The sequence below is a fragment of the Pleurodeles waltl genome, chromosome 4_1 (assembly GCF_031143425.1).
Source record: "Pleurodeles waltl isolate 20211129_DDA chromosome 4_1, aPleWal1.hap1.20221129, whole genome shotgun sequence".
Lineage (NCBI taxonomy): Eukaryota > Metazoa > Chordata > Amphibia > Caudata > Salamandridae > Pleurodeles > Pleurodeles waltl.
This window is the reverse complement of record NC_090442.1, coordinates 364,156,642-364,170,401: the sequence shown is the minus strand read 5'-3', so window position 1 is coordinate 364,170,401 and position 13,760 is coordinate 364,156,642. Positions and strand designations below refer to the sequence as shown.

Sequence of the window (13,760 nt, the reverse complement as noted above, 5' to 3'; positions counted from 1 at the left end):
GATAGTGTGTGACTTACCCTGACTAGAGTGAGGGCTTTTGCTTGGACAGAGGGTAACCTGACTGCCAATCAAAAAACCCATTTCTAACAGGTACCAACACTGCTTAACTTGTTATGCTTGACTGCTGGTACAAGAATTCTGTCTCTCTCCTTCACCAAACTAAGGGCCTCATGTACAAAGTGTTTTAATGGTCATACAACTCTCAGGTTGGGAATCTGGGGGTCTGCAAAAGCTAAAACACTTTCAGAAATGCACTAAACCCAAAATATTCTGGAAACCGCTGCACAGATCATCGTTCCCACGCATTACTGTAATTGCCCTAACTTGGAGATTCCAGTAAACAGTATCTAGGTTGCTTGTCTGGTATTTGCAATTACAATATTGAGAAAGAAGTTGAAGTATTGAGCAATTTTGTTAACCAGAAAAGCTGTTCATATTTATCTTAAGATTTTGCGTGTGCTCACACATATTTGAAATGCCTGGTTTATGACTAAAAGACATGTGAATCGATGTGTAGTAATGTGAAAATACACAGGTTCAAAGAGGGTGGTATTAGTTTGAGAGAGCAAACATTATTAATAAAATTGGGTAAGTAAAATAAAATTATTAACGTGTATTAAAATGCCTAAATATAGAAACGTGTGTTAGAATGATAAAACGTGTATGTGTAGGAGGCTGGCCTGGTTTGTAGTGGGTACCCTAGGAACTTACACCTTATACCAGGTCCAGTTATCCCTTATTAGTGAAATGTAGTCAGTGTTCTAGCAGCTTAAGCGGACTAGAGGTTGCGGTAGCAGAGCAGCTTAGGCTGAACTAGGAGACATGCAAAGCTCCTGCAATACCACTATAGTTACACAGTACTTGTACACAATAAAAGGCAATACTCAGTGTTACCAAAAATAAAGGTACTTTATTTTAGTGACACAAGGCCAAAAATATCTAAGAGGCAATAGTCCTTCTGGAAGTAAGTATTATACACAACATATATACTAGAGGCCAAAATCGGGTAAGTAAATAGTTACAAAATAGTGCAAACAATCGAAAATAACATAGAATGCAATAGGAAGAAATAGGCCTAGGGGCAACACAAAGCATGTACTAAGAAAGTGGAATGCGAATCACAAATTTCCCCCTAGGCAGGTGTAGTGTGTAGAGGATCGCTGGGAGTGTAAGAAAACACCAAAAGGTAAGTAAAATACCCAACCCCAGAGCCCAGGAAAGTAGGAGTAAAGTACTGTAACTTTCCTTAGGACACACTACAAGTCGTGATTAAAGTCATTGCAAGAGCCAAGCAAGACTGCAAACAACAAATGGTGGATTCCTGAACCTGAGGACCTGTGAAGAGAGGAGACCAAGTCCAGAAGTTGCAGAAGATTCCAGGAAGGACAGGAGCCCCTGCCAACCTAGAAGATGGTGCAAAGAGGATTCTCTGTGTGGAAGAAGTCTGCAGAAGAGCACCAAAGAAGATGGCTGTTGATTCCTGCAAGATGCAAATGATGTCCCACGTCGAGATGTTGGATGGAGGTGAGTTGCAGCGCTAGATTCATTTCAAGCAATGTCACGCTTTGCATCAAAATGGTGCTGCCTAGACCCAGGAGGGACCTGGGGGCCTCAACTCAGACTGAGGAGGCAGAGGGGGCTCCCAAAACTGGAGGAAACCCACAGATTATGAGGCAGCGCCCACGGGATTCCCAGGACATGGGGACAAAGAAGGTGCAAATTGCAGTTGCTGTAGCACTAGAAAAGAAGGTCCCACACCGCCGAAGAACAACTCAGTGAGTTGAGCGTTGCAGGATGGAGTGCTGGGGAACTGGGCCACAGTGAGCATGAAGGATTCTTGCAAATAGTGCACAGAGGCCTCAGGAGCTAGAGATGGTGCACAGGAATACTTTCGCAAACGGGGAAGGCAAGCTCTTACCTCCACCAAATTTTGACAGCTGGGCCTTAGGACAGTTCGTGTCGAAGCGGTCCACCACCTGTGTTCCAGGGAGCACATTCGTCACCAGGAGAAGAGTCCCAGAGAACCGGTCGTCATCTTAGAAAGTGCCTGCTGGTGCAGGGAAGTGACTCCGTCACTCCACGGGAGATTTCTTCGGTCCTTCTGGTGCAGGGTGCAGACAGGGAGTCCTCAGAGCATGTACACCTTGGAAACTGTTGCAGTTGCTGGCTGGAGCTGAAGTTGTAGAGTCACAGTAGCCTTCTTTGATACTTTGTTGCAGTCACAGGGGTTCCTGGAGCAGTTTGCGGTTGATCTGACGGTCAGAGGATGAAGCAGGAGTTGCAGAGTATTCCTAGTGGAAACTTGCAACCTGAATCTGAAGAGGAACCCACAGGAGAGACCCTAAAAATCCCTGAGAGGGGGAGTGGCTACCTAACCAGGTATGCACCTATCAGGAGGGGTCTCTGACATCACCTGCTGACACTGGCCACTCGGAGATCTCCAGAGCTGTCCCCACACCTTGGAAAACAAGATGGCTAACACCAGGGACACACTGGAGGAACTCTGGTCTGGGGTGGTCATGGACCCTTTCCTTTGTCCATTTTCGTGCCAGAGCTGGGACTGGGGGTCCCTGAACCGGTGTAGACTGGCTTATGCAAGAAGGGCACCATCTGTGCCCTTCAGAGCATTTGCAGAGGCTCTGGAATGCTACCCCTCCCAAGCCTGTAACACCTATTTTCAAAGGGAGAGGGTGTAAAACCCTCTTCCCAAAGGAATGCTTTGTTCTGCCTTCCTGGGACTGAGCTGCTCTGTGAGGTGGCAGCAGCTGTAGCTGCATTGCAAGCCTCAGAGAGCTGGTTTGGCAGTACTTGCGGTCTATGGTGGAGCCCTCAGGATGCATGGGATTGCCCCCCTACCAGATTTGGAATGAGGAGAAAATTCCATTATCTTAGACACCTTACATGGCCATATTCGGAGTTACCATTGTGAAGCTACATAGAGGTATTGACCTATATGTAGTGCACGTGTGTAATGGTATCCCAGCGCTCACAAAGTCCAGGGAATTGGCCCTGGACAGCATAGAGGCAACTTTGCTAGTGCAAGGGTGCCCTCACATTTAGTACCTTTGCACCTAGCCTTCAGTAAATGAAGGTTAGACACATAGGTGACTTATAAGTTACTTAAGTGCAGTGAAAATGGCTGTGAAATAGTGTGTGCACTATTTCATACAGGCTGCAGTGGCAGTCCTGTGAAAGGGTTTGTCTGAGCTCCTTATAGGTGGTAAAAGAAATGCTGCAGCCCATAAGGATCTCCTGGAACCCCAATGCCCTGGGTACCTAGGTAACATATGCTAAGGACTTATAAAGGGGGACCAGTGTGCCACTTGGAATTGGTAAATTAAGTCACTAAACTATAGTGACTAATTTGGAAGCAGAGAGAGCATAAGCACTGGAGTTCTGGTTCGCAGAACTTCAGTGACACAGTTAAGCACTACTGACAACAGACACATAGACCACAAACTATGAGCACTGGGGTCATGGCTAGTAGGATCCCAGTGAGACAGGAAAAACACACTGACACACACTCACAAACAGGCCAAAAGTGGGCGTAACCATGCTAGAAAGAGGCTACTTTCTCACAGTATGTGACATTGTGTCAGCCACCGCAAGTTCAATTTGAATTAATAAATGTCTGTGAAAATGTAATTTAATTAATTATGACTACACGTACTGACAAAACATGAATAATATTATTGTACTACAAAACTAATGGTTTGTAAATACTAGAAATGTGTTGTTGTTCATGTACTAGCATTAATAAAAAGGCCTACTTTTTAGTATTTTTTCCAGAAGCACAATGTTGAAATGTTATGCTGACTTTACTGAAATGCTTCTGCAAACATTGGGTCTGATTTAAGAGGCCCTTTCACCACCCCAGCGCCGCCATAGCATCATCATTTTTTTGACGCAGTGGCGGTGCTAAAGTGGCTTTTTACACACCCCATATTTGCAAAGTGACGCAATGCATGCATTGTGCCACTTTGTAAACCCTTGCGCCACATTATGCCTGCATAATGTATGCAAGAGGGTCGTTCCGAAAAAATGGCGCAAGGAAATCTAAGAGATTTCCTTGTATAATTTTTTTTTGCACTTGTAACGCCTGCTCAGTGCAGGCGTTAAAAGGGGACATGTCATTGAATACAATGGGCCTTTATGTACTCTGTAGGAGTAGCGCAAAAATGTTGGCACTACTCCTGCAGAGTACATCAATAGTGTCAGGAATTCTGACACTATTGCCCCCTACCCTGCACCATGGTGCACCATATTTTAAATACGATGCCCACATGGTGGCGGTAGGGGGCGCGCTAAGGGGTGCAAGGAAAATGGCACTGCACTGGGTGAAGCGCCACTTTTCTTAAATCAGCCCCATTGTTTATTAAAAGCTCACAGTGGAAAGCTACTGCTTTCTTTGTCCTGCTCGCTCTGTACTTCATTTTGATTAAAACTGCAAGTTTTAACAATGAGCTTTCGTTTCTGAAAGAAAGCAACATTAGCTAAATGTTTAGCTAGTAACTTTTGGGACTTTAATTTTGCAAGGTTTAGGTGATGTAAGTCAGTTTTTTATCAGCTCCATTCAGAGTTCAGTTTTCCATTCAGCTCTTTGCAGTTCAGTTTCTGTTTAGCTTTCTGTACAGTCAGATTCCATTCAGTTTCCGCTCTGTTCAGTTCTGCTCTTGCTTAACAGTTCAGTTACTTAGGCCCAACATTATTCCCTTTTTGTTTTCCTGATCTCGAAAGACCTGCTGTTCCTGCTCAGCTGATGACCACTCTGCAAGCTGCTATCTCATTTAGGAGAGGTATAACCAATGTGCAATTATTTTTAGCTATCCTTTGCAGGGTTTCCCCTTAGATATCCAACTGCATATGTTTTGTTAGCACCGTAGTTAGATGGGTTTAATGTTTGTCTTATTTTTAATTTATGCATGTGACAAAGTCCAGCCCCACACATGCTTTTCAAATTAGAATTAGAATTTGGTAGATAGGATGCCTGATCTTACAATTAATTTAAATGTTTATTAATTGATTGTGATTGATTCAATTGCACAACTAAATGAAGTTTGCTGCTGTTTTCCAAATAATTTTTTTGGTATTCTGCATAATTCTCTTGGAGTGTTAAATGGTAAATTCTCTTACAAGATTGAGATTCTTCAGACGTTTTGGACAGCCTGTGTTGTTTCTATGTTGCTATTATTTGGTTTTGCGCATCACTTACGTGACCTTGGGATTGTCAATTTAAGGGCAATAAATGTTTAAACTTTACTATATTGGTGTGGTGATTAATGGCCACAAAAATTTCATTGGGTGTATATTTTATTGATTTCCCTTTATATATTTGATTGTATTGGCTCTCATTGTTTGATTTGATGATCTCAATACTCCTGTCTGAGTCAAAAGATCCAAGATCACCTCTGAGGGTAGTAGATGTCACTACCTTATTATGTGTCACCTTAGCCTAATATTAGAAGGTCACACACCCACATTAGCTGAATGTGCATGTTTTAACAGTTAAAGTAGTTAAAGTTGCTGAATGATATAAGAACCTTTTTTTCTTGTTCAGTATGATGTGACAATAATGGTAACCATGGTAGATCAACAAGCTTTGGTATTCCTAAATGCTGCTGTAAGGCATAAAATGAATGCTTATTATTGATGTGTACGCATCTACGTCAAGTTGCAACAGGGTCGGCTTTAGCGCTGGTGGTGTCTCGTACACTAATTTTTGTTGGTGCCCCCCCATGACCTCCCTCTCCACTGATTCCCTCACTACCACCGTTCAACAGTGCCCTTTATCTCTCTAAAGGCTCTCTCACACATGTATTTCATTTGTTTTATAGCGCTGCTCACACCTGTGTAGGATGACACAGCACTTGACGTTACACACAATATTCAGAGACAAAGAATCAGACATGTGTAAATCAGTGTATAAGAAACGTTCCATAAAACAATGAGGACAACAAGGTGTAGGAGTCATGTGTATTCCAGTCTGGCAGGCAGTATCTTAATCTGGAGAAGCACAACCTTATGATTTAAAACAGAACAGTGGTTGATGTCGGCTTTACAGATAGTTTAATTCCATCCAAATGAACCCCTTTTTAGCAACCTTTGGATAATGAAAGATTGGGGGAAAAGCATTATGTTCTAACATATGCCTTTGATGACAGTTATAGCTCAATATGCTATATTATGATTGTAAATTATGAATTTTGTATCAGACACTGTTGTACTGATGTATCAAACACTGTTAGCGATTCCCAAATGGGTCGCAAGGGACCTACCTCTTTAATGTTCATGAGGCAGGTCGCAAATTGCGACCTATTTGGGAATGGCCGCACTCACAAGGATGGTGGCCTTCTGGGGTCAGCAGATCACCATATCTTTGACTGCTTTTTATATAAAGTGGTATTTTTTTCCTTTTTTTGGTAAATGCAGCTTGTTTCCCTTAAAGGTCCTTCGACACACCCCTTCCTACTTGCAACTCACAAACCTATTTTGCGATTCGGTAGATAGACCACCAGATCGCAAAAATAGCATTTGTACATACCAAAATGCTTTTTTCTGTGAATCGTCCTGTGAATCGGGCTGCTTGCTCACAGAAAAAAGCTTTGTACATCAGGCCCAAAGTGATGTAATTAGCAGAGCAATATTACTGTTTATTCAAAGTTCTAATACCACCAATGGATGCTTTGGAGTGCCGATGGTTTGGGGAATGGAGGACTATCTTGCAGGCAAAGTTGGCATGGGCATTAATGCAATAATGAACAAAGAAGTGCCCTAGATTATTTTAAGCATAATATTAATGTATTATAACATTGACTGGTTTCTAGTGGATATTATAAAAGGTTTTGCAAAATGAATGTTTTCTTTGGTAGGAAATGGCACAGCAAAGGCTACGGTAATAGCTGTAATTGAACAGTCAGCGAGCGACAGGATGGATCGATGGATCACACAGGATTGACTTGTCGAACAAGCCTACCTGAAATCTATCTTCGCAATGTAAATGAAGACCTTAAACATGTTTAAAAGGTGTGTGCATACGCAGTGGGGTTATGTAAATCCAAAAAGTAGTAATTATCTGTTCCCAAAAGGTAGACATCATCCCATGAAAAATAAGAGCCCATTAAAAGATGCAGGCGATTTTAACTCAGTGACTTAAAACATGATGGTTAGCTCGAAACTGAAAATCGGAGTGTGCATATTTCACTAGAACTAGGCCTGTATGTTTTCTTCTGGTGAGCTACATCAAAGTGTATCATAGATTACCAAACACTACCCAAATCATCAGTGGTGTAAGTAAACTTAAAGGTGCTCTGCTGCAAAGTACCTGTATGGGGGCACCTCCCACGGGACCCAGTCAGGGGCCTGCCGCCCGTGCACAGTGTACTGTGCAGAAGGGTCCCTCTGGAACTCACCCACCAGTATCCCCCACACACCAGGATGGTGCAGGGGCCTTTGTTATGCCCCTACAAATCAATATCTGTTTTTCATTTTCATGACTCCTAATGGGAACTGTTGTGACAATTTGTCAATAGGACTGACTAAAAGGTCATGATCAGAATACACTGCACACATTCCTGAAAACAGTATAAATGTGTCATTTTACTGTATAATTCAAAAGGGAGAAAGTGCCTTTTGTGGTGGCAAAACTGTAATTAACATGTGTACACCCTCTAAAAGGCAGTTGATGAAAATGTATGCCAGTGGGTGCCATGGGCTCATGAGCCATGTCAGGGCACAAGTTGAGGGCACACACAGGTATTCAGCATCTACTCATCCTTTTCACAGTGTGGATGTCATCTTGCGTGCCAAGAAGTTGGGTCCTAGAAAAATATGCTGAACTTCTCATGGTGAAATTTTCAGACACCAGAACACATTCCGAGGCACCTATATGTTGTCTGCTTTCATTGGGAGCAGCAACGTGCAGGTGAGGGTGCTTTGTTATTTTCAATTCTGGCTGAGCCCAAAACAAAGGCCAAAATGAATAGGACATCAGGCCTCCTATTGATTGAGTATCCTGGCTGGGACGTAACTGGAACCTCACACTCAGCTGCAAATGTAATGGAGGGCAAACAAAGGCTAACAGCTTGTTATTACTTTACAGGTAAGAGGAGCATGCTTTTGATATTGTTCAGTCACAGTACATAAGACATCTGTAGGCACTGTAAGAATGTCATATGTGTTGGTCTTTCTCAGTATTCACACAAATAACAACTTAAATACCACTATTTTGTTTTGTTCCTTTTATAGCACTACTCACCCTAATCCATTGACAAATCATGTGTGTAAATCAATGTAGAGGATGTGTTACATAAGACAGTAAGGGTTACAGGATGTAGGAGTCACATGTCCTTCATTGATCACTTTACTGTATTAAAAGGACTACAATTTATAAAATGCAAGTAACAAAAGGATCTCTGTTGAAAACGATAACCTACTTACCCATCCACATAAAATAAAAATCTAACGTGCTTTGCAGGAGACATTAACCCTCTAAGCTACTTTGATTCAAAACTGGGTCTGGACAAAACACAGATCTCTCCAGCAAGTGCATTAACTGCCAGAATTCTCTTACCCTTATTACTATTTCCTGAGATTTACATGGCAAAGAATGATCTATGCAGCACGTGCCTTAACCCCATAAGACATTTTTAAATGCAGACTTTGCAACAAACTAAGCAGAACAGATTTACTGCCACTTTTCTCCTTGTTGACAATTTCTTTGTTCTAGGGTTTGAAAAAATAAATGTACAAATTGAGGCCCAGATTTTTTGTAGGGGTTGTGTCACTTTTTTGGCACAACTCTGATGCAAAATCTCATTTGTGAAATATAGTAATGCACTCAAATGTACTCATGATAGACTTGCTAAACCTATGTGTGAGGTCTCAAGATCTGATGTTACTTCTTGTGATGTCACTTTCTTTGTGGTCAGGGGTTGTGATGCCACTTCTTGTGAAGCCACGTACCGTGTCACACTCCATGATGTCATGCGCTGTAATGTCCCACACTATGAAGTCACATGCATGCTGTCTAAAGTGGCTAGTCCCCTACTTCTTTTTTTGGGCTTATGCCCAGAGCCACATCATCAGACACACGTGGATCATAGTAAAAAATGCATAACAGAGCAGTAGATATGCTCCCGCTGACATTTGGGCCTGGTGATATACTACTTTTGATTTTACTAAAATTATAGCTATAGTATACCTAAAAGGTTTTTTAGCCAGTATTTGTCATAATTTAGCCAGCATTTGTCGTCCCTTAATGCTGGTTCTTTCATATGTTTTCCACCCACAACATCATAGAGTGTGGGAAGTTGGTCAGTCCACTTCAGCCATTGGCTAAATTCTATGTGGGTGACAGCATTATACTTTTTCTGAAGGAGCACAGCAGCACACACAACTGTTCATTTCAGTGCTATGGACTACCATACCAATGTGCCCTTTTTGAGGCCAAGATATATTGTTCTTTTAAGCCAGTGGCTTCTTTTTTATAATTGCAAGGCCCCAGAAGTTTCCCAAACAATGTACCATTACAAAAAAAAGCACTGACAAAGCCAAAAGGCTGTCAGAGACCGAAAGACCTATTGGTTTTGCCAATGTATTTATTTATGCCTTACCTGTCCTCAGTCTTGAGAGTAAGTAGGGAAATGTGGGTCTGGAAACCGCAGCCACGCCTATATGATGGGCGTTCTAGAATTCTGCTGCCTAGATTTTGTGTCGAGCAGATGCTAATTTACAGGGCGAGAATCAGAGTTTCTCTGGGAGGTTTGCAATTTCAGATGCCAGCAATTATAAGTGAATTCTTAACAGAATGCGTTACCAACTGAAAGCGTTCTCAAGCTGTGTTGAGAAGTGCTGACATACATCTTTAAGGTATTTTCCTTCAAGTATGTAAACGACCTAGTTTCAAGCTTTTACATTATGGCCATTTTACGAAGACTAATCCGATTACGCTGCAAGTGAAACATGATTTTCTCTCTCCGGGAATGCAGAACACCGGTAGCTAATATATGAGTCGGAAAACATAAACACAGTTTTCGTACATGTAATAGATGTGTTACAAGAAACATACATTTCATGTTGAAAAATATAAAGCACCATGTACCTTTACATATATGAATATAAAATAGCCTGCAAGGGAAAACGGGTGTCAAATTGGTATGAAAAAAAACAGCAGTCTTCCAATTTTCGATACAATTATTCACAAGTTCACAAACATTCTACGACATTTATCTCAAAAACTTCATTTTAAATATTTGTAAAAATGACATACCTGGGATCTGCAAGTAGTTTTCAGTTGCTCTTAGTCCATCAATGTGATGCAAAAAGAAGTCTCTGAGCAAGATGTGCTAACCTTTAGCAGCTCACAATGATTAACTCTCCTTTAACTGATCTTTGTCCAAAACAAACTGAAACAGGATCCGGGCAAACATTTTGAATCGTTCCTACCCCTTTTGCTCACGCACCGCCCCCCAACATTCATGCAATCAAAAACAACGTGTTGCTCACCGAAAACTAAACAAAATGAGCTGGAAGGAGCTATTATTTTTAAAAAGTTGCAACACCAACAAAATATCTCTACAAGCCTTGCAAACAATTTATCAGGAAACCATGATTTCGAGCATCTCCTATTAACATTGAAACTCTAGTCATCTACACAAACTAAGTTGCCTTGAGGTTTCTGCCTTGGAGGGATGGGTGCACAGCAGAGGCAGAAGTGTTGGGATCTGCCTTTTTTCCATGTTGGTGGTTATTTGATCAGTGCTTAAGTGCCACACAATGGCCTCTCGGCGCTGGTGACTAAATGGATTAGTGTCTCAGCTATATGAGGTGAGGGGCCAGAATACCTCCACGTTGCAGGTCATCATCATAAGGGCAGCTGATTCTTGATACTCGGTGTCTACCGCAGTCATTCACACGCATGGTGGCAGGACACAGAAGGAAAGCCCTCCAGCACGTGCTCTGGTGCTGGGGGTGGTGAGTAGGGCAGGTTCAATTTATCTTAAGGCATTGCCAGGAACATAAATACACAATCGTTCATATTAACATCCAACATGGTTTATCAAAACTGTTTTGTGGCGAGCGTGCGTGTATAGCGTGCTTTAAGCAGGAAGATGGTCCGAAGTTATGCTTAAATAGGAAGAAATCTAATATTTAGTATTAAAGACTAGAGATGCAAAATAAAATAAATTAAGACCAAGGTTAGATCTAGCAAACTTTAGATCTTTAGATTTAGTAAAAATTCTCCCAGGGTATAGGGTGGGTAGATTATTGCACAGCTCGATGCTTTGGGTCCAAACGATGCAAACGTGCACCAGGGCATTCAGTGAGCTGGGAAATATCAGGAAGATTGAGCTGCTTAAAGCTGTTGGTGCCAGATTTAAGAAAAGTGGCGCTGCACCCAGAGCAGTGCCATTTTTCTTGCGCCCCTTAGCGTCCCCCTAACACTATCATGTGTGCTCCATATCTAAGATACAGCGCACCATGGCGGTAGTTATGGGACAAGCATAAAAAATGTTGACGCTAGTCCTGCAAAGCCCATTGAGGCCTCTTGTAAACAATGGTGTGCCTCCTTTTAATGCCTTCTCTTAGCAGTTGTTAAAAGTGCAGAAAAAAATGACGCAAAGAAATCTCTTAGATTTCTTTGCACCATTTTTTCAGCCCCCCTAACATGTGAACCCCCACTTGGCATACATTATGCCTGGCGCATGCCCCTCTTTACAAGCCATTGTACAGCTCCATCACTCACATATTACACTCACCTCTAGCAGGATGGAGAGATGCTTACCACTTTATAATGTCACAAGCAGTCTGGCAAGGCGAGGATTAGTACTTCCTGACTGAAAGCCATCCAACACAGCACAGCACAGCAAACCCTCAGCAACTACCCAGCTTTACAAAAAGAAGGCAATATTATGTGAATTAGGATTCCATGCAAGACTCAGGGCCTAATTACAATGTTGGTGGTCCGACCGCTGGACTGCCAACACGAGGGTGGGGAGAGCAGAGGCCAATGCCGTCGCGCTGTGTGTGCTGGCAGCACACTCGAAATGTGCACTGTCTGCCGTGGCACATTTGGAGTGTGCTGACAGGGGAGTCATGGGCAGTGCAGGGTCCCTCCTGTGGTCCCATCCCTGCATTTTCTCCAGCCTTTCCATGGTGGGGTCCCTGCCATGGATTGGCTGGTGGAAAGGGTAATCGTAATCTGCACAGCAGTGCCAAACTCAGCCCTGCTGTTGTTGACTACAACTTGCACTGCCTCCAACCCATCGGGATCCATGATACTGGAGGTACCGGCGGTGTGCTGGTGGTCCGACCACTTGCATCGTAATGTCCGACTGTCCGACCACCACCACAAGTATAACAGTCCATGGACCACCGTACTCGTAATGAGGGCCTCAGACTGATGACATCTGACATGCTATGGCTTAGAGAAATAAAGAACACAATTCACTGTCATCTGCTGGTAACAATGATAGTTTCCTGGTAAGGCCATTCCATTCATGACCACAATCATTAAAACCAAGTCAAGCTTAAGATGCAACAGCTCTTCCTTTATGTAAAAAAAAGTGCCCACCTACATTGACAGATTTATAGCCTTCTTGTGTAGGCTGTGGTATAGGGAGGGAGATCTGACATCAAAGCACAGGACCAGTACCGGACAGGCCTCTTATTTTACTGGACATTTCCCCAGTGGGTTTCAAGCTCTTATAGGCCAGTTTTGAAACTCCAGGCCTGCTACTGGTGCCTCTGTCACTTTCCCTAGCTGCAGATGTTAATTGCAGCAAGCCAGGAGACTTCAGAAAGAAAAAGTGAGTGAGAGGGAGGTAGAGATAAATCTATCAGAGAGGAAGAAGAGAGAGTGAATGGAAGGATAGGAAAAGAATGGATAGAAGGAGAGAAATAGAGTGAGAGGAGGAAAGGACATATATATTTTTATGTATCCTTGTTTGTGATATTCACTTCCACTAATGAACTGTATAGGTCCTGATGAAGCGTCAATGGATCCGGCTGGACCAATAGACGCGAAACATGTTGACCAGTGTAATTGAGGTCCTTTTAATTTCAAGGATCCTTGATTAGATCATTCACCCTAGAAAGATTTTGAGCATTATCCTCATTTTTCTTTCGACTCTTTATTTTTTAATCTTGGTCTTCATCCATGTTATCTTAGTCTGATTAAATGATGGTGGTTTATGGATGAGTAACCAATTTTAACTTATTGTTGCACTCTTTTGGTGGTGACTTTGAGCATCACGTTATTTTGGCTGAGAGCACCCACGCACTGGAGTGCCCACTAGGCATTGCAGTGCCAGCCTAGTGAGGAGCAATTCCCAATGATGATGCTAGCCATCCAATGTGATGCTTGAGGGTTCTAGCTCCTGAGATCACAGGTCTCCTGGGGTGATTGATTTGTTTGGAACAGTGTACTCTATTTTCATTACAATGGAGGACAGGCACATCATACTCACCCATCGTCTGGACAGGGCCACAATCACAGAGCTGTATTCACAGTTGGAGCCTGATCTGATACCTGCTATCTGTTGCACCACAGCAATTCCCCCTCTTGTGCAGATACTGTCAGTGCTCCATTTCCTGGCAACTGGTTGTTTGCAGGTGACAGTGGGCTTGGCTGCAGGAATGTCACAGCCAACGTTCTTGATTGTGCTTGGAAGGGTTTTGGCTGCCAGGTTCAAACACACGTTCAGCTACATTTCATTCAGAGTGAAGATTTGCCCACTGTAAAGGCTGGATTCTGCACAATG

General features: G+C 42.7%; 1 protein-coding gene across 2 annotated transcripts in view; it reads right to left on the bottom strand.

The window, feature by feature from the left end:
- Nucleotides 1–10,402, bottom strand: part of LOC138287750 (solute carrier organic anion transporter family member 1C1-like) — a 450,721-nt gene extending 440,319 nt beyond the window's left edge. For both annotated transcript variants that reach the window (XM_069228522.1, XM_069228523.1), the window contains exon 1: nucleotides 10,268–10,402. The gene's annotated coding sequence lies outside the window, so the exon portion shown is untranslated. The remainder of the gene's footprint in view (nucleotides 1–10,267) is intronic.
- Between the last annotated feature and the right edge of the window lie 3,358 nt (nucleotides 10,403–13,760).